A 23,224-nucleotide genomic window follows, 5' to 3' on the forward strand; every position below is an offset into this window, starting at 1 on the left:
CTTGGTTTTGATCGACGGCCTTGATCAAATCCTCAAATAATTTGGCCTGGTTTTGGTACTTTACTTTAGTACCTATGCTAGGTGTAGTTAAATGGTAAGATCTTATACAAAACTTGTACTTTTTTACAGTGTGTATCTGATCATCATAAATACCTTCAATAATCGTTGCATTTTTTATGAAATAAAACATTCACTTCTGATCAATTTCAGCGATAGCCAAAAGTCGTCACAAATAGTTTATTATTTCCGGAGATTAAGTTTGCTGCAAACAGTTTAAAAAATTCACCGTAAATGTGTATTCCTTAGCCATAGGAAATCGTTGAGAAAAAGTTTTTGTGGTGGTAACATTTCGTCGCAAATACTAAATTAATTAATATGCATAAAAAGTAGCTGTGATTGGCAAAGTTTCAACACTCGAGAAATCAGTGCAACGTTTTTTATTGCACTTACCCCGCAATAATCTTTTGTTTATTATGCTGATCAGATAGAAATAGGATAGAGAGAAAATAGAGAAGAACAAGGAAGGAATTACTCATAACTAGAACAAAACAAAATCAGCCCTAACCTCTCTTTGACAAGCCAAATTTGTTAACAAGGAAGCTAAGAGATGTGGTCATGATGGTTGCTTGGCGTGGAGTGGTGGCTCGAAAGGAGCACGACGGTGCTGGGGAGAGCTAGTGGTCGTGGGTTGCAAATAAAGCAAGAGAGAGAAGGAGGGTCTCAGGTTGTTGGGCTAGGCGCGGAGGGGAAGGGGCTCCGACGGAGGACTGGCGACAGTATCGAGGTGTGGGTGGTGATGAACAGCGTCCCAAGCAGCGACGATATAGAGAAATCTGTGTGTGAGAGAGTGAGAGAGAGAGAGAGAGAGAGAGAGAGAGAGGTGAAGATAGATTCGAGGAAAAATGAAAGAGATCGGCGTGGGGGCTGGGAGAGAAGGAGGGGGCAGTCGTTGAGTGAGGTGCCGATAGCGTGGGTTGTGCATGGTGGAGACTTGAGAGAGAAGAGGGATTGGGGAGAGAGAGGGAGGAGTGGGCAGAGATGGCTAGAAGGAAAGGAATAAGGAGAAAGCGCGCAGGTTTAGATTTTATTAGCTTTTGCGGCGAGTTAATATCACCACAAAATCTAAAAACATCGCCACAAAAGCTTAATAACTTGGAATAAAAAATAATAATTCAGATAAGTTTCTTTCCGACGCTTTTGTCTCGCCACAAATAATCATTAATTGGACGCAAATAAATAGTTTTTTTCTGGCGAATATGTTTCGCCGAAAAACTTATAAAATTTTACGATAAAAAGGGAATTGGCATGTTTTCGATGAGTTCAAAAATGGTTGGAACTACTCATTTCTGACGACTAAAATTCGCCACAAATAGTCTTGTACAACTTTTTATAAACTTCGTAAAAGGTTATTTCTGGCTCTTTTAATTCGCCGCTAATAAGCATTAGTTGGCCACATATGACTTTTACGGCTACAATGTTCACCGCAAAAAGTATGCATTGTGGCGATCTTCGTACTAGACGGAAATAAAATGCCGCTATAGTAACAATATTTTGTTGTAATGAAAAAAATTGCCACAATAAGTATAAAAGTCACCGCAAAAAAAGTGAACAATGAATTCTCTCTCAGCATTTCCCAACTTTGAGTGTGGCCTATTTTTTGTAGTGTTAACAAACTAAATATTTTGGTCACGTTTGGATAGTGAAAGTATTTCAATTGATATAATCTCATCATTACAATATTTTTAAATTTTTACAAAAAATATAATAAACAATTCAACTCTTTCAAATTCTAAAATAATAATAATATTAAAAAATAATATTCTAATAATATTTTATTCAACTTTTAACTTTTATCTCAACTCATCTTATTTCAATTCACACAACAATTAAAGAGTAATTATTAAGTGATCCTAAAATATAGGCATTTGCACGACTCGTATCTTATCACAAGACATGATGTTATTAAATGTTAGTATTTATGTTTATGTAAGTAATTTCAACATTTAATAAGATAAAAGTACCGCCTGATCCATACATCGAAAGTATTACATTATCCACATATAGGAAGTATTGTATTATGAGTAATGATACAACAATCTCTATTATAATATAAGTCTAGGTAATTTTATGTTTAAAATTTTTTAAAATTATAAGAATATCCCTACTAAAATAATTTTTTTATTTAATAAAGGGTCTGCACATACAGTATCCAAGTGGAGATTGTAAATATAATTTCTCATTGTATTATTATGTTAAATTAATGAGGATTTTGTTTTATTTGTTTCCTTTAAATTAAGTAGATAGCTCATCTAACTCGCATTCAAGTACCAACTAATACAATATATCAAACTAATTTAATGTATAATAAAGCAACAAGTAAAATTATATCACTCTTTTAAAATTTATAGGGATTGCTACCGTCATTGAGGATTCTCATCCTCACCAAACAAGTAAATTTTTTTTTTAATTTTTTTTTAAAATCTTAAAAGGAAATAAAAATCACAAACTCATTAAAAAAATATTTTCTTAATCATTAAGAAAATGAATGAAAATCGGTAAGAATTGTATGAAGGCAGTGACATTTTCCATTTTGAGTCGTGCTAGGCTGTCGCCCAGCTTTGACAGCTCAGCGTGCCGCCTAGCACAAATTTTTCTTTTTATTTTTTCATTTTTTTCTTTTCATATTTTTTAACATATTTAAATATTTTTTTAACAAAAAAGATACTTATACACTAAAAATTATTTTTTTAATCATTAAATAAAAAAACTAAAAAATAAAATAAAATACATAAATAGTCAAAATGAAGAGAAAAACTCAAACTATATACTAACATTTGACTTCAATTTTAATATTTCAAAACTACAATGTCCTAAAATGATTGAAAAGTATTTTATTATTATGCATAATATGAAAAATGATAAACACATATCACTTTTCATAACATATTATATAATTATATTTTAAAATAAAAAATAATTTTATAAAATATTTTATAAAAAAAATCATCTTATAAAAATATTTCAATTCGATAACATCATTTTATAAAATATGTTACAAAATATGTTGTAAAATATGTTTTGTAGGTGATTACATTACTTCGTCTTTCCAAATACAAAGTACTTCTGGTTCTGTCACTTCTCCGACATTGGTCACATCAGCTCCATCGTTCGAAGTACGGCCAACATATTCTTTTCACCAAAATAATTAAAATCTTTCTGCCAAAGATTCATCGTCTTCGCACCCTTAAGTACTGTGCATGCTAGACTCCTCGTCAGTATTTTTGCCATTTAGAGCTTTCTCTTTCTATACACCGAGAAATGAAAAATATAAAAAGGAAAAGAATTAATTAGAAGCGATGCTGCATATATGGCTAATTAATTATATAGTACCTGCCTCCATGGCTATCAATTCCTTCAAATCCTCCAACAAATACAACAATCAAGCACAAGATCAAAATAAATTCGATATATATATATATATATATATTTATATAGATAGATCCGTTTACGCCGGTTATGTTTTTTGTGTTTTTTAATTAAATAAGGATGGTACATGTTCCTTCGTAATTTATAAAAAAAGGTTTTTTCAAATAATAATTTGGATTTTTTTTCAAAAACAAACAAAGATTCTTGATCGTACTATTTCACTTATTAATTCGCGTGTATATATATATATATATATATATAGCTTTCTTTGAAACATTTAAGCTAAAATAACTAATATGGAGAAGATAGGCCGGGAGTAAGGGTGAGATTCGGCTGGTCCAAATTGGAGAAACCAACCGAATCGGTCATTTTTAGACCAGACTGCATCGGACCAATTCGGTCCGATCTCCAGTCCAAGATTTTTCACCCCGGACCAGACTGAATGAAAATTAAAAAAATATATAAATATATTTTATTATTTATATATATTATTTATATAAATAATTGTATGCAATTAATTATTAATATATCACAATATATATTACATAAGTATTATATGCTTGAGTCGGGCTACTCTACCACTTAGAGTAGACCGCTCTACTTGACTGCTAGTTGGTTTTCAATTTTTTTTTATTTTTCTATTCACATTTTTTAACATTTTTAAATATTTTTAAAAAATAAAAAAGATACACTAATACACTTAAAATCACTTTCTTAATCACTAAGTAAAAAAAAAATTACCGAGCTGTCAAGTAGAGAGTGGTACAACTTGGGAGGCAAAGTAGTTTTTTTCAATATTTTTTAATGTATAACTATAATATATCGTACTAGTATAAATTAATATATTTTAAGAGTTATAGTATAAATTATAGTATATGTATAAATTTGTAATAGTATTGGTATAGTTAACTTAATAGGTTAGTATATATTAAATCACTATAACTACATAAAGTATTATTTAATATAGTATTAGTAGTGTATTACCAATTTATCACTAACATATAGTATATTAGTAATACTACTACTAGTATATTTATTAGTTATAGTATTGGTACTAAGTCTATAATTATATATATTTAGATCAATGTACTATTATATTCTTTAATATATAACTATAATATATAATACTAATATATATTAATAATTATATAATTTATTATGTAATTTTCATTTACTAAGTCATTTAATTTTAATTTAATATTTTAAATAAATTTTTTTTATTAATCATTTATAAAAAAATTAAACCGAACGAATTAACCGAGCCGAATCGTCTTAAATGAGATCGGATGGAACCAGTCTTGAGACTGTTCGATTCGATTTAGAGTGAAAAATCTTAGACTAAATAAATTTGATCCGATCAACAAAATCTCGTGAAACTGAATCGGACCGGACCGACCTCATCCCTAGCAGGGACGTGTATGGAATTTTATGAAGAGTATACATATATATAGTACTGTCATGGTGTACGAGGAGCCGGGACACCTAAGCAAGCTGGTCAGAAATTAAGGATGTTATATTGATATCTGTGCTTAATAAATAATAATGATACTTCAGGTACTGTACGTGTTTAGCGCTAGGCATGCAGATCATGCATTTCAATGTCCTCTATCTGGCATGAGTCCAGATTTGGTGTATTTCGCAAGCTGTACATGATGATGAGATAGTTTCATCATGATTCCAATGGAACCATTATATATATCATGTATATATCTTTGAAGAAATATTGGTAATGAATTAAACCCATCGTGCAAATGAATTAGGGTTGTGGCTTGGAATAATATTATATATTGGCCACGTGATACAGTTTCAGTCGACATTATTGAACGTCCACTCTAGCTAGCTGCAGCTAACGTACGTGTGTTTGGATCAGTACGTATAGTCTACCGGATCGAGGTCAAAGTATAATAATTTCAAGGCTTGAGTACGTAGCTAGTTAGCTAGATGCCTGTCCAAGGGAACAAAACAAACCACTGGCCAAAAGTTAAAAAGTCGAAAACAAGCTCATATATATTTATATATAATATGCGGGACGTGTAAAGGATGAGAGATCATGACAAATCCATGCATATATATTGAAAAGTTGAAGTTTCATAAAATCTAGAGCCTTGCCAGGCGTACAAACCGCGTATCACGGATATGGCTTTTTTTTTATTAAAAAAATAAAAAAAAAATTCAAAGAATAAAAACGTCTTATATCTCGAAAATTATTTAAACGAATATCTTATATGTAAATATCAATATACAGTTTAATATGCAAACTCAATTACAATAGTTTTTTTTTTCTAAAATCTATGCACCGTGCAGGATCTAATAGTTAAGTGGTATATATCGAGACTTGAGAGGATCAGATCGATGGTAAATTTTAAAACGAAAAATTGAAAAACAGGCTTTTTATTTTTATTTTCTTAACGGAGAGAAAACAAAATTTAAAGGAGTTTTTTAGATGGGGGAATGGGGCTGAAGCAAGTGGCAAATTATAAAACAGGGACGGTATTAAGCAAGCAAAAGGAGTCGTTCCATGACGTAGACAACAGTTGCATAATTGTCGGAATTCGATGATCGAAGGGCATCCCCTTCTCCCTCGAAATCTGCGTGCTTGTTTTTCAGTACTCATCACCCAGGCTATAGACACGACCGACGATGAATATGCTCTCTCTCTCTCATCTGCGTGACTCATCAAATACTGTGCAGCAGCCTGCATGCATGGATCTACGCCTGGAATAGAGGATGGCTGAGCTTCAACCCAACAAAGAAATGACAGTACGTGTGTGCTCTATTACGTACATGCAAACAGACTGCGTGATTGAGCTAACTCTATGAGTTTCATACTAACTTTAACTTTTTACGATTAGCAAATTTGTTTTTTACTTGGATTAAGGTTAATGTTTACATCATTTTGGTTGGTTGGTTTCTTTTTTTTTTTTTTTTTTTTTTTTTTTTTCAATGGATCATTATCTTTCTGCTGAGTCCTTTCTATTCTACTTTACATGATGAATTAATATATAGGTAGAAAAGGTAGCTAGGAAAGTAGTCTTCCCAAAACCAAACCAGCCCTTTAAAAAATATGTTCTCCATATTCGTTCCAATTCCAAACTAGATTCCATGTTTGAAATCTCATCCCAATTCTAGTCACACATGCTTGTATAGCTTGGAAACCTAAATCCGACCCGAAGTTCTAAAATATGCAGTAGAAGTACCCCCCCGCGCGCGCGCTCGCGATCGCGCACACACACACACACACATATATATATATATATAAATCGACTGAGATGGGTATTCCCTAAACACAATGTCGAATAGAAGTTAAGGTAAATCGAATATCAACTTTCTAAATATTTAGGTTTATCAAATATCAACTTGAACTCAAACAAATCTCAAAACTAACTTTCTAAATATTTCAAAGTTCAAACTATGCTGTGGGGTTATTATAGGGTGGAAAACGCATCGGATTAACCGGCCCGTGCCCCCACCGACATCCTTTCTCAAAAAAAAAAAAAAATCCAACCACTAGGATATATATCTCTAAGAGCTTTGCTACTTATCTACATCCCCATACACTACATTTTTTTATTTTTTTAATAATTTTTTTGTTTTAGTTTTCCTAAATTAATTGAGTTCTTCTACTCATCATTTATATACCATACATTTGATAAGAGAAAAAAATAAAAAATTATGTGTTGTGTGTAGTGTGAGGATGATGAGTAGAATTTTTCTATGTATCATATCAAAAACAATGATGAATTATATATATATATATATATATAAACATACATACATACATATATATCAAAAGATTAATTAGCTAGTGGACACGATTTAATTTATGAGAAATGTTTTAGCCATAAAGAGACCCACAAAAATAACTTACAAACTAACATGGTTTGATCTGGTATGTTAGATTGTAAAACTAATTTTGTTTTAAAATTGATCTAACATATCATATGAAGTTATGTCAGTTTGTGAGTTTGCTTTTATAAGATCTATTTGTGACTGTAGCATTTCTCTTAATTTATTTATTAAACATAACTTTCAATGAAAGGAAAGCATGCATGTACAGTAATCTTGTAATAATTAATTCTCATTGAAGGCATGATAGACTTTTGGCAATATATCGGTTACTAGTTACTTATATGATATCATCAAAGATCAGTTATATACTTTTGATTTTGTATATAATATTTAAAATTCGAGTATACATTGATACAATAAATATATATATTTGTGTGATTGTTTCAGTTTTGCTTCAAATTAAGCAGTATTAAATGCTCTCATTTTAGCTTAATATTCATTTTAATTAAATTGTATAACATATATACATGATATGCTTCAATTAAAGTAATTACCTACAGTTTTTATTAGTAAAAAACCATCGAAACATAATAATTAAAAAAAAAAAAAACATCGAAAGAAAGAATTAAGGATTTTATATTAAAGGGACCAGAGCTGGCCTTAATTTCTATATTGTGGAGAATTGTAAGAAATTTTAGATGGATGATGGGACCTTTAACGTGAACGTTCGTCATGTGTGTGCAGGCTTGGATATTAACTACATGGGGAAACACATTTATAATTTGTACTGGTCAGTTTGTTGATACGAAAATGATCCCTTTTTTATTATTATTAAAATGAGTTTTTCTCGTCGTAAATTGTCTTTTTTTTTTTTCTTTTTCTTTTTTACGAATAACTCGTCATTCTTCTTGATGATTATAGCCTTTTTCCTCTAGCAAAATACGAAATGAATGGACATTGTACTCGTTCAAGAATGATTTTCAGATCGTTGCATGATCAGCTGGTACCACCAATTACAAAATAAAAAAGGAAAAAGGAAAGCTAGCTAGAAAAAAGACATTAATACGATCGAATATATCTGTACGTACCCAGAATCTAAGGGCCGCTGTCTATGGTTTTTTCAATGACGGAATAATCCAATAAAAAACAGCCTAAGAATTAGCAATTTCCTAGCAAACAAATTCTTGGAACCATGCACCACAGCTTTGTAAGTAACTTTTGTTAATATCCTGATAGATATATATTATATATCCTTCTTCAACAATTGTGAGCATCTACATACATGTCATACAGCTAGTGGTCAATACATGATGATCATCAACTTGGAAACATTTTTTTATTTTATTTTACTGTCTCGATCGGAATAATCACATCTTCATATGATCATGTGATTATTCCTTGTCCTATGAACAAGAAGAACATCTAGATCCCCGAAATTTTTCTCCTATACCCAATAACAATTGATTTCTCCACAGTATTTTCCATTGGAGAACCATTTGAAAACGTACAACCTCATGTACTGAATCTATATTATATATATATATATATATATATATATATATATATATATATAGATCTCACATTGTAAAACGCAGTTCATATATAATAATTTGATTTTAGTGTGAGTACGTACTGACAATATGCATGCACTGGCAAACTAATAGAATCATTTTTTCCACTAATTTTTTTCAGCATTTTGTCTCTCCACACACACACATATATCTAATACCTAAGAGCACTAGTAGTGGAATCAACTTAGCTAGGTTGCATAAAAACTTACTACAATAGACTCAATATATCTACATTGTTTTTAAACAAAGTTATTTTCACTGGCCAAATCTGGCCAACCCAAGTTGCTAGCCAAATGCTATTTTAGATATAAAAAATTACTTTTCCTGCCTGCTATTCATCTCACACGAAGCTCCACAACTCCAACAAAAGACAATTTCTCAAAAGAACGAAGCTCCACCATTTCTCGAAAGCACAAAGCTCCACCATTTTGGCCAATCCGACAGCTGCAGCCGAATGCCTCCTGGTAAACCACGCCTTTGACGTCTCCCACCATCTCCGTCAAATGCCTCCTAGTAAGCCACCCTGTCTCTCAAGATACTATGTTTATTTCACTGAAATTAGAATCTAATCGACAGAGAGACTGGCATTTCCTTCCACAAGAGAGAGAGAGAGAGAGAGAGAGTGAAGTTTGATTTTTTAATTTGACTGCGATTGTTATATATAGTGATATGTCCGTGTCTTGCAGTGGTAAAGCTTAAATGCGTTGTGGGTTTTTCAAACATGGGGCGACGTCCTCTTCATCTAGGTTGAAGATTCCCCTGTATATTTTTTCTTGGATTTTTTTAATGATTATGGCAGTTTGGTATCTGTTTCTTCGTTACGAAACAAAAATGAGCAATGGCTATATCTTATGTTGAGATACTATTTTTCGGTCCGGTGTTTTGAAAGTGAGTGGAAGAGAGTTTTTGACCATCCTTCTATTGTTTGATTGTTGATTTTGGAAGCACTACTAGGTTTTCATTCTACTGAGGATAGAGATATTTGAAGTTAAGTTATGGTTGGTTGCTAATTTTTACAAGCATTTCCGAGTTACAGTTTCGAGAGAAAGAAAGGTTTGAAGATGAAGCTATAGTGGAGTTACAATTAAAATAAATGAAAAGGTCAAAATCAATATTTTAATAGAATATTGATATAGTTGGAGAGTTTGTTATTTGGTGTTGTTGAAAAGTGGGTAGCTAAATTTAATGAATTTTCTAATCAAATTTTGGCCAAACTTTGGCTAAGTCACTACTAATGCTCTAATATACTTTATATATATAAGACGGCAATTAACTATATATTCACATCCAATTGAAGAAGTACAAGCAAACACTATATAAGGAGCACCCCCACCCTTCCCCCGGAGGGCCGCGGGGATATATAATAACAGATAATTTAATTAAGGTGACAGGTAGGCATATGTGTGTGTGTGTGTGAATGTGGTTACAAAGATGGCAGGGGAGGCCAGAATTAAAACAAAAATATAGAAAGCATGCATGGAGTTTTGATATTCATTGTTATTCTGAACCAATAATATTAATAGTATATATTTCGTTTTTAGTTGGACTCATGCAAGTAACTAGCTAGCATGCAGAAAGTTGGACAGGTGGAAATTCGGTTCTTCATTTCTTTTCTTCCAGCTGCTTTTGCAGAAAAAAGAGCAGGATGAGTCGTCCCTTCATCGGATACTATTTATGCAAAAACTATATATATAATTTGTATATGTCTGAAACTTTGAAAAAATTGATAGCATTATTAACTAATTAAATATTAGGACTGGAAGTTGGAAGATATTTGTAACGTTCCAATGGAAGCCCAAACCACATGGTATTTACTTTAAAAGGATTTATCAATGATATAATTGGAGTCCTATTGGAACCGAATAAAGACACCACCTACCCTTATCCTTATCATATGAATATCACAATACTAATTTTCTGTGTCGTTTATGTCAAGATTATCAATCGATCTCCCATCCAAAGTAAATGATGTTCACAGTTTTAATTTATTAATTTATTTTTCCTAGGATTCGTCTTTCAAATTTCAAAGACAATAACATGCACATACACAGATCTAGTGATAAGGAATGTTTTTATCAAAATGGGGGTTAGCGCCCTTGAAAGTTAGCAAGTATAATAAAAGTGATAAAATAAAAAGGAAGATGTTTTGGGTCTTGATGTCGAACGCAAATCAGAAAAGGAATGCTATATTTTCAGTCTGCAATCGGAAAGAGAGTGACTTGCATGATTGCAGAATCTGCCTCCTTGTTGTGTGGTCACTCACATGGATTTCCCTGCTGATTTCTGCAGTCCTGCTCCTCTCTCTCTCTCTCTCTCTAGCATACAGACAAACAAACAAAGACACCCTGTGTCTTCCTAAGAGTCCCATATATGTCATTATGACCAAATGAATAACGATGATCTTTGTAAACGTGCGTTTTTGACCGAGGAAGGAATCATCACTAGAATTCACGAGTCACAGGCGCGTAGGGTTGTGTGACATTTTTAACAGTTAGTTATCAATCATAAGCTGTTTAATTTGTACCCAAAACTTGTATTTGCATAATTTTTGTGCACATATGGAAAATAAAATGCAATTTATTCATCTTCGCACAGCTTTTTTCTAGCCACGAATGCGTGCTTTACACGCTGACATTTGGACACAACACAGACTCATTGTCTTCTTATGATTATATAATAGGAATAAAAGCGAATCACTCTTTCTCTCACTCACGCACACAAACCCCTTATGCAACGTGGTGGGTAAAATATATGCGCAGGCTGGTGCAATTGGGTCTTTAATTGGTGTATATATTATTAGACTAGGTTAAGGTCTTAGAAGTGAAAGGAGATCAACCTTCACTGTAGAGAGGACCAAAAGTTTCTCTGGTTTTCTCCCAAATATCTGTTGTTATTTGGGATTTAATGGGGTAAAACACTTCTAGCTAGCTAGCTTAATTATCAGTACACTCTCTGATCACTTTCTGTTCATGAGTTTTGAAAATCCCTCTCGGTTTATTTCCTTTTAATATCAGCACTTGTATCTGTGTGCTAGCTACTGTAGAATTAATGGCTTTGGAGGCTGTGGTGTTCAAGCAGGACTCGTTAAATTATGGCTGCAGTGATACTTCTGTATTAGGAGGCGGTCAACCTTGGGGCTCCTACTATTTTGGTCTTGATCAAGAGGAGAAAGTCTGCTTTGAAACACTCTGCAATAATTTAGAGCAAGGATATATCAATGAAAACCTGCTGCAGGAATCTTCATCACCTTCTAATTCTGTGGTGCAAGGTCATGTGAAGGAGCGAAACACCAACAGTACTTCCACCCGGAGAATCGCCCCAGGGATGGATTGGTGGCCCAAAGACAGCTTTATTCAGTGGAAGTTGCTCCGGCAGCGACAATGGGCAGGAGAAAAAGACGGCGCACCAGAAGCGCCAAGAACGAGGAAGAACTGGAGAATCAGAGAATGACCCACATTGCTGTTGAACGCAATAGAAGAAGGCAAATGAACGACTATCTCTCCGTGCTTAGGTCTATGATGCCTGCTTCTCATGTTCAAAGGGTATATATAATTACTTCCATCTAATATTCAAGTAACTAATATTTAGGTTAGCGCATGATCTGAACTTCTAGCTTTTCTCTCGCTTTTTTCCTTTTTTTTTTTTTTTTTTTTTTTTTTTTTTTTTTTTTTTTATCAATAATCGTGTTGTTTTTGTTGTTTAAAGATCGAGGAAAAAAGTAGTAATTCGAAAAAAAAACTTAAGATCAAAACGTTCGTCTTTAATCTTTAGTCCCTACATGATCATTTGAGCAGGGAGACCAAGCATCAATAATCGGGGGAGCCCTTAATTTTGTGAAGGAGCTTGAGCAGCTCCTCCAGTCCCTGCAAGCCCAGAAGAGAATCAAGCAACGGCCGGAAAGCAGTACTAATTTGTCCCCACTCTTCTCCGATTTCTTTACTTTCCCTCAGTACTCGACCTGTTGCACTGAATCCAGTGAGTCATTAATGGGCGAGAAGAGGTCAGCCATTGCAGACATTGAAGTGACAATGGTTGAACGCCATGCCAATATCAAAGTTCTGTCAAGAAAATATCCAAAACAGCTCTTGAAAATGGTGTCTCAGTTGCACTCCATGCATCTTGTCGTTCTTCACCTTAATGTCACAACCGTTGAAAATATGGTTCTCTCCTCTTTCAGCGTCAAGGTCAGTTGATCAAACCAGAAAAAGGAAAACTAATAAAAAGAACAGGAGTAGTTATCGAACTTGAATTCCTTTATATTAATTTGGTTGAAAATCTAAAAATCAGCTTGATTTGACACAGGTTGAAGATGATTCTCAGCTAACCTCAGCGAATGAGATTGCAGCTGCTGTGCATGAGATGGTGGGCAGGATTGAAGTGGAGGCTCAATTTGCATGAATAAATCTACCCTCTTTATGTAATTGGCAAAAGTGATTTCTGCCTCATGTAATTGGATAATTAGGGTAGGACTAAAGTTAAATCTAAATGTTTAAGATTTCGTAGGAATTATGTGAATCATTTAATGGCATAAAACCTGCCCATATTTGTTGCCTGTGGCTGTGAGAACTAGACCATCTTTGTGTAAGCAACATTCAAGTGCTGCTCTATATGATACTTTGTGAAATAATTAATTTAGGTAGCGTATTGGAGAGCCTTATCATGCTGTTAAATGACTATATCTCTTAGCAATTTATGTTGTTCTCTGCTAGTTTGGTTGGTCTCAAAGGACGCATGCAGTACTCTAGACAACTCGCCCATCGATGCATCAGTGTGGGTCAGCTCTTGATAGAGAAAAGGACTAAAAACTACAATATTATTGGCGTCCTTTTCCACACTCAAACAAGAGATGAGTGAAGGAATTAGTATTTCCTGATTTACAGGCAATTATGTTTTAAGAGACCCCTCATGAGCTCAGAGCTTCCCAGTCAAGCTGTAGTACTCTATCATGACATAGATGAAAGTAATCTTTATGATCAGAAGACGTACGAAAAAACATGATTCTTACCCACACTTATTATGGGGAAGAATGATCATAAAGCAACATCTACCCCCCCCCCCCCCCCCCCCCCCCCCCCCCCCCCCCCCCCCTCCTTTCTAATCACCGGTTCCATTGCAGACCAACACCGTTCCATTTTTCAGTCTTTATACTTGGATGAAAACTGCAGGGGTGCTGATGCTTTATGGTTTTGGATTTGTGAAGAAAAAGCTGATCAACGTCTTTCCATGCATGATACTTTTTTAGAACTAAGTAGACTTGCGAACACATGAAGTACTCCAATGTAGGACGTGTTTAGCCTTCTAGCTTGTACTGTATTCTGCTGGAACTTCTCAAGTAAACAACTTCTTAAGTAAGTTGTTAGGATTTTCTAAAATTTAGGAGCTTCGGGGTGGTTCCACACCTGCATAAAAGAATGTGAAACAAGGAAGAGCCATAAGTTAAAAAAAAAATTCATTACACCACATAATAAGTACATGATTTATTTACACAACCTACTGCACAAGCTGTCTGCAGGCCAGCTTCCTCATGATGAGGAATTAATTAGGGAATATTGAAGCACTTATAAGCATGAGACCCAAGTGATCATCTCGTGTATATATGAGAATAAAAAATATTATCAGGTTCTACAATGGTTCTGCAGAATGAAGGTTTCAATATAAAAATACAGGACATATATTGTCATTGCTGTCTTTATAAAAGTCCAAGACCAACCCTGAAAAAGCCACTATCAAGGAGATTCGGTTTTTCACAAGAAGTCCGAAACAAGTACAAGGAAGAGCTATAAAGTTCAAAAGTAAATCTATAAAGGCGTAAAAAGCCATGCCTATTGGGTGAAGTACAAGGCACGAATGCCATGAACAGCCTCAGAAGATTTTAAAGCTTTTCTTTGAGTTTCAAAAGAAACATATTATATGGTGTAGATATCACCTGCCACCAAAACACTTGGTATAGATATCAATAATGGATGGAAGGAAAATGTGTTATGTTGTGATCCGAACTTCAAGAAGCGCATGAGTACTATATATAGTAATTGAATATATTCTCGGAGACCACTTATTGATCAAGTGCAACGTACCTCCAGGCTCAAATAGTGGGTTATTACTTCACTTGAAAGATTTTTACTTGGATGGTGAGATGGTCTTATCTCATCTTACCTCAATATCTTAACACTATAGATATAAAATCTTTTTAATTTTAAATTTTTAAATTTTTCATCTAATCATTATAATTTTTTCATACTTACAAACAAAACATAGAAAACAAATCTTTTTTTTCAAATCCAAAAAAAAAAATTATATTCTAATATTATTTTAACTTTATAATATTTTTTTTAACTTTTTCCTTCTCCTTTCCCAATATCTCATAAACATCTTAACTCAAATAATTTCACTACTATTCACAAACGATTTCATTACTATTTAAAAATTTATTCTTATCTCATCTCATCTCAACATCTAAAAAAGATCTTAGCTGTTAAAACTATGTTATGCAAAACTGCCAACATTTTCCTCTTTGGTCCAGCATTGCGAAAAAACACTTTAATTTATTTTTTAATTCAATCACTTGTACCCAAAAAAGGAAGTTGGTTTGGGACCTTCAACTTGTATCATATATATGTCCCTTAATTTGTCATATATGTAAAATAAAGTCTTGGGTGTTAATGTAAAAATAATACGTTGGCATATTCTTATGGAAAAACTTAGACCAAGGTCAAACAATTCAAGAGAAATCAACGCTCAAATGCCTACTCTAAATGTGTTAAGTAGAATCTAGATTGCAATCGGAACTAAAAATATAAAGATAGTAAATGCACACGCAAGACTTTCAATAAGATCAACCTAGCTAGTTATAGTAAAAACGCCATAATTTTTTTATCACAACATTGGATTAAAGAGATCTTGATGGGGTTAGAAAGTGACTCGAATAACTACGAATTCATGTGTCAAAAAAATCTTCAAATCTCAAAATCTACTAATTCAGAAAAACTAATTAGTATAGACTTGATTGAAAAATTGGACAGAAACGCTCGATATTAGCTCGACATTTGCTCAAACGAATATGGCCTGGAAACACATTTTTCTTGGATTTGGAGTCTCTAAATGAACTAAAGAAACTCTAAATCTCTATGGATAATTATGTACGACTTCTTAGATTGAGAGAGAGGCAACAATAGCTCCTATACTCATGTCTTCGTTGAGAAAAAACCCTATTGAATCATATTGAGCCAATGAGCCCTCAAGATACTCTCTCGATTATTTCCCTCCTACCAAATCCAAATGAAAAAGAAGAAGTCTATAGCCACTAATGGAGATCCACTTATTTTTTTCGTCAATGTGGTTCATATATATATATATATATATATATATATATAAAACACACACCAAAAGGTTTTGGAACCACTACGTACATGAATAGGAGACAAAGAGGTCATTTATCGGGACTGCAAGTTGAGTCGTGTGGAAGTATAACAGTTTTGCGAAAGAATAATTCGTAACAAAAGATTTTTTATAGTGGATATCTTTGGATTGGCTAGCCCAGAGTGACTTTAGGTTCTAAAGAGATTCTTCAAATAATTTTCCACTTCATTACCAAAATTTATGTGTTGATTGTTTAACTGTTTTCATATATTTTGGTTTTTTATATATTACAACACATCAGAATCTCCAGGATTCTCGCACATCCCACCAGTTTTACTACCCAATATTTAATTTCCTTGTATAGCATTTGATTTCCTTGTAAAGCTATTATTTGATCTTCTTTCCATGTAAAGCATTACCCGTACATAACTATATATTTTGTAAACCATTTTCAATGAATTACATAGTGAATTATTCAGCAAAACTATTGCTTAACATGGTATTAGGCCAAAATAGGTTCTGACTTACCTTTTTTCTCTACCCTTGCCGATGGCTTCCTCAACCGACCCTTCTCCAGATCCTCCTCTACCTTCTTCCCCATATCTCCTCCACCCATCTGATTCTCCTAGTCTTATTCTGGTTTCCAGTCTCCTCACCAGTGACAATTTTTCAAAATGGCAGCATGTTATTCGTCGTGCACTCAACACTAAACACAAGCTCTCTTTTGTTGATGGCACTCTCAATGCCCCAGCTAAAACATCCCCTGATTATGCCCAATGGAGCCGCACCAAAGATATGGTCTTAACTTGGCTTCTCAACACAATCACCCCTTCCCTAGCCAATTCCTTGGACTATCCCGATGATCCTCGAGATGTTTGGCTTGATCTCGAATCTCGTTTTAGCCATGGAAATAATGCTCGTCTCTTCCATCTTAAAAGAGAAATCTCCAACCTTCATCAAAACCAACTTTCCATACCCGACTACTACAATAGTATCAAACAACTTTGGGATGAGTTGGGAAATCTCCAACCCCTCACCGATGCCACTACCTTGGAAAAAAGGGCCGAAGATGAACATGTCTTTCAATTTCTTCTCGGCCTCAATGATTCCTACGCTGTTCTTCGGTCCCAAATCCTTGCCACCGACCCTCTTCCATCTCTGAATAAAATTTTCTCCATCCTCTTTCAAGAGGAACAACAGAGGCTTCTTCAAGTGACCCGCCTCCACCCAGAAAATATTGCTCTTGCTGCTCGGAGTTCTCCTCATGCACGGCCACCTCTCAAATGCACCGAATGCGGTAAGGATAGCCATCTGCGAAATCGCTGCTGGCGTGTTATCGGCTACCCCCCTGGCCGTGAACCACGCAACCCCAACAGACCATCTCTGCTCGGGAAACCCCTTCTGCCACCGTTCATCTCGCTGCCTCCAGCCCGGTTCCAGCTGCTTCTTCCTCTAGCCTGGTTCCAGGTCTCTCCTCCGAAACCTATCAACAACTCATGAATCTCTTACAAAATCCCCCACCCAAAGCAAATTTTGTTGGTAACTCTTTCTCAAACCCTTCTTTTTTCGATCCCCATACTGATTGGATAATCGACAGTGGCGCTAGTGATCATATGAGCCACTGTCGATCATCATTTTTGAATCTTCAACAGCTTTCTTCGAGCCGTGAGATTCGGCTACCCACGGGTGCCATGATCCCCGTTGAAGGCATTGGTACCATTCAGCTTTCCGAAAATATCATTCTCTCCAATGTCCTTTATGTCCCTCTCTTTCATTATAATCTCCTCTCTATCCCTCAAATCACTAGTAATTTACCGTGTGTTGCCCTTTTCTCATCTTCTACTGTTTTTTTTTAGGACCTTCAGTTGAAGAGGCTAATTGGAGCGGGTGAAGCTTGCAATGGACTTTATATATTTCGGCCACCAACAGTTGCTGCCTTCTCTGTTCACACCCTTGTCAATAAGACCCTATGGCATCAACGTCTAGGTCACCCTTCCAGTTTTATTATTCCTAATTTTTTTGATAGTCCATGTACTCTTTCTTATTGCAATGTTTGTGCTCGTTCTAAACATACTCGCTCGTTCAAGTTGAAGGCATTGACTATCATGAAACATTTGCACCAGTTGCCAAAATGACCACAGTTCGCTGTGTACCGCCAAAAATTGGATTATTCACCAAATGGATGTCAACAATGCATTCTTACACAGAGACCTTGATGACTTCCTCCCGGTTATTGTCTTAAAGGGGAGACACGAGTTTATCGTCTACGAAAATCTCTCTACGCTCTCAAGCAGGCCTCCTGGAATTGGTTTTTTAAACTAACATCTGTTCTTCTTACTGCAGGTTTTGTTCAGTCTCAGGCAGACCATTCTCTTTTTACTTTGATCACTGCTACCAACCTCACCATTGTTCTTGTTTATGTTGATGACATCTTGGTTATGGCAATGATCTTTCTCAGGTTACCTATTTTAAAACCATTATTTCCACACACTTCAAAACTAAGGACATTGGCCCTCTCAAATATTTCCTTGGACTTGAAGTTGCTCGCTCTCCTTCTGGCATCTTTCTCAATCAACGAAAATACGCCCTGGACATCCTTGCTGATAGCGGCCTTCTTGGTTCTCGTCCTGCTTCCTTCCCTATGGAACAAAACCTGAAGCCAAGCGACACTGATAGTGACCTTCTTCATGATCCAGGCTCCTATCGACGGTTAGTTGGACGCCACATTTTTCTCACCATTACCAGACCCGATATTGTTTTTGCAATGAACATTCTCAGTCAATTTATGCATGCACCCCGAGTTACGCACATGACCGCTGCCACACGTGTTCTTCGCTACATTAAAGGCACTCCAGGCCAAGGCATCTTCTTTTCTTCCTCCAATGATTTGCATGTTAGTGCTTATACTGATTCTGATTGGGCCAGTTGCCCACCACTCATCACTCCACTACCGGTTTCTTCATCACACTTGGTTCTAGTCCCATTTCTTGGCGTACTAAGAAACAAACTACAGTTGCTCGCTCCTCTACGGAAGCTGAATATCGCGCCATGGCCATCACTACATGTGAACTCGTCTGGATTCAGCAGCTACTTCATGATCTTGGCATCTCTCACAAAGATCCTATGACTCTCTATTGTGACAATCAGTCTGCCCTCTACATTGCTCAAAATCCAGTTTTTCACGAGCGCACCAAACATATTGAAATTGATTGTCACATTGTACGTGACAAACTTCGTTCGGGTCTCTTCACCACCGCTCATCTTCCATCTTCCGAGCAGATTGCCGACATCTTCACCAAAGCCTTGGGTTCTGATCTTTTTCATCACTTATCTCGTAAGTTGGACATTATGGATCTTCATGCACCAACTTGAGGGGGAGTATTACAGCACATCAGAATCTCCATGATTCTCGCACATCCCACCAGTTTTGCTACCCAATATTTGATTTCCTTGTATAGCATTTTATTTCCTTGTAAAGCTATTATTTGATCTCCTTTCCATGTAAAGCATTACCCGTACATAACTATATATTTTGTAAACCATTTTCAATGAATTACATAGTGAATTATTCTGCAAAACTATTGCTTAACATTATATATCTATGATTGCCAACGTACATATATATTGGTTTGATTTGTTAATTAACTTTCACTGAGCGTAACTTCACATTGTCCAACGACCCCACCTAAGCCTCCAAAGTTTACGTACTAAAATCTGCCAATTTTGTTATTGGTGAGACGTCTAATTTTTAACAATACTTTAATTTTGTTGCATTTCTCATTTATGCCATTTTAATGTCCATACATGTACTTAAAATCAAGGTTTCCCATTGTTTAGGAGGGGAATAAAATAAAATCCTCCATAAATGTAAAGATTATAGTATCAAAACAAAGATAGTACAAAAAAGTAAGAATGAATCTCCATGATTGACAACAAATGGATAGCTAAAGATTTATAAATTTCATAATCTAGAGTTTTCGAGATATACTAAAGATCCAAAAAAATTATTCTTGCCTGAATGAAAAAGGTATAATAAGTTAGAGGCAAATTTGCAACAAAGAGGAGAGACCACTGATAAGTGTATTTTTATGTGATTTTTATTACTCTTTTATTTATGAATGTGATTTTTATTATTCTTTTATTTATGAAAAGTGTTATTTCTCCTTCAAATACTATTGATTTTATTTTATTTCTACATATTTTCTTTATTTTCTTGGATTTGAAGGAATAAAAAGATTTAGTGCTAAAGGATGATGGCATTTTGATATAAAAGAAAAGACTACGAATCTAGACAGACGAGAGGCAGCGAGATCTGAAGAGAGCTGAGGAGATTTAGGCGAAGAGATTCAATGGCGACCAGAATTGGCGACAAGAGTTAGGCGATGAGCTATATATTTTACCTTATGGGCAAGAAAACTTAGCGACAAGGCTCCAGGCGGTTAGATTGGGCGACCAATCTAGCAGACCAACTTAAAAGACTAACCTAAACGACATCGTGGGCAACAACTAGTAAAGGCGAGCAACTTTACCGCTTGGTAGGTTGGCGAGAAGAGTCTTTCATCTCAGTGAAGAACCTTACATCTTGGTCATTGGGCGAGGAAACTAGTTATATTCAGTGCACATGGCATCTAACGGGTGGGACCCTTTTGAGTTCCGCAATCAATCTATTGGCGATCAAATCCTCCCGAGCTCCGCAATTCAAGCCACATATCACTGAATCTTCCATTTCAGATAATCCTGTTATTCTTAAGATAATATTCTTTTATATTAACAGTTATCTTTAAAAACTATTTTCCAGATCTTTAGGTTAAATTGTAGCCGCATTTATCTTGTTTTCAGATTTGAGTTTTGACATATATTTAATCCCGTCTTGTGGGTGAATAGAGGAGAAGAGTCTTAGTTTAGAGTAAAAATATTCCAGAGTTTATTCTTTGAGTTTCTTTCGAGGAGGAAGATCTGGAGGGCAGAGGCGAGAACAGCATGATTCATCAACAGACTCCTACGAGAACACCAGTTTTATTGTTTTTCTTTTCAATTTCATTATGAATTATTTTTATTCTCTAGAGTTTTGATGTAGTCTAGCATTGAACACACAATTTATATTCTAAGTTATTTTATTTTCAGCATTTTCATGATTGAGTGTTTATTCCTTATTCTTAATGCTTATAATTTTCTAACTAATTATTGTTCGATCTATTGAATCGCAATGAGACTGAGAGGTGATTTGTGATTAGAGCTCTAGGATTAAGCACCATTAGTTGAACGAAAGTAGAGATACTTTACCGCAATTAGTGTGATTTTCAAGAAAAATCTAAAGAACTTAATGAGTCTCCAATTAGTTAAATTCACATAGAGATATGAAGTTATTAATTAGAGATATTTTTAATATTGGTCGAGAGAAAATATTGAATAATTATGCGATTTTTATCATGAACTTAGAAAAATTTGAATTCTATAACAAGGAAGAATAAATTGTGCAAGATTTCTTAAGTGAAATCAAACACTCTAGATACATTCTTATTATCTTTAAAATCTTAATTTTATTGCTATTTTCTTAAATTTAATTTAGATAATCTATTTTTCAAATTTCAGTTTTCTAAATAGTAATTAATTTAGTAAATTTCAATACTCAATAGCATAATTATTATATGTGAGTTTGGCATCCGTTTTCTTTAAAACACTTTACTACGTGTTACAATTCTGTACACTTGTAGATATTTTCAGCACAACAACCACACAATGACATCTTGAAGTTGCAATTCATGTCAACGGTGTACTATGACTATTTGCAGACACTATAATTCATGTCCAGCCCCCGCTACGCTCATTAAGTGTGGGCGTGCAGGCCTCCACCTGCACTTTATGTTGTTACGAGGATAGGACGATACCGTTTTGAGTATTCCCAAAACAACATTGTTTCATTATAGGATTAATGAAACTAAGGTTGTAATCGATCTAAGCAGAGTCGAGCTTTTAAATTATTGAGTCAAGTTGGACTCAAATAACTTGAGTTCGAGTTTGTGCTCGAGCTAAGAGCTCGCCGAGTCGAGCCGAGTTCAAGCTGATCAAACATGAGCTCAAGCCAAGTCAAGTTATTTATCGATCTTTGTTTGTACTCTTTAATGAGACTGAGCCAAGCCGAGCCGAGTCAAGTTATTACTCAAGTTCTTTTTTTTTACTCTTATATATATATAAATTTTTAATGAATTGAATAATTAAAATTACCAAATTACAAAACATAATATTAAATCTAATGAAATTTTTACAATTAATATATAAACCTTATATTGAACTATAAAATTATAACATCTTTATGAATATATTTCTTATATGGTTATACATTGTAGTATATAATGAAATTACCAAGTCCTATATACTAACTATTACACATTATAAAACAAATATTATAATTAATCACTTAAATATTTAATTAACTAATATATAATTATGAATTATATTCAATATCTTAGTATAAATGACTAGGCATAAGTAATTGGGTTACATACTACATATTTAATTATAAAGGTAACTAATGTTATTAAATTTAATATGTATAGAAGCAAAGATGTGTGTGTGTGCGCGTGTAAGAATACTAATATATAAAAATAAATTATATATATTCAAAGATTTATGGACGAACTCTAATCGAGTCGAGCTAACGAGCCGAGTCGGACATGAATGAGCAAGCCTTAACAAGCCTTAACTGAGTTAAGTCGCATTTAGTCGAGTATGTGTCATACACTAATTGAGCGGGTTTCTACTTTCACGATCGAGCTTTTTTTTTTCACAAATAGAGCTCGGTTTAAGTTTAGTCGAGCGAGTATCAGGCAAGCAATTGTACGAACTGTTTCATTACAGCCCTAAATGAAACCATTCCCATCCTCTTTGTTTCGATTCCTAATTTCCTCATCACTCTTAGTTCTCTTTGTCTCTCACTCTTAGATCCTATCACTCTTGCCTTTGCCGCTCTCTCTCAACTCACTCGCCATTGTTGTCTTGATCAACAGTTAGCACCATCGCCGAAGCCTAAAACTCATTCTCTTTCCTTCTCTGTAAGTATCAATCCAAAAGTTTCCATTTTT

General features: G+C 34.5%; 1 pseudogene; it reads left to right on the plus strand.

Moving 5' to 3' along the window:
- Positions 1-11,520: 11,520 nt before the first annotated feature.
- On the plus strand, positions 11,521-13,407 carry LOC121234145 (annotated as a pseudogene).
- The last annotated feature ends 9,817 nt before the right edge of the window (positions 13,408-23,224 follow it).

The sequence above is a fragment of the Juglans microcarpa x Juglans regia genome, chromosome 1D, assembly GCF_004785595.1.
Source record: "Juglans microcarpa x Juglans regia isolate MS1-56 chromosome 1D, Jm3101_v1.0, whole genome shotgun sequence".
In the NCBI taxonomy this organism is placed as follows: domain Eukaryota; kingdom Viridiplantae; phylum Streptophyta; class Magnoliopsida; order Fagales; family Juglandaceae; genus Juglans; species Juglans microcarpa x Juglans regia.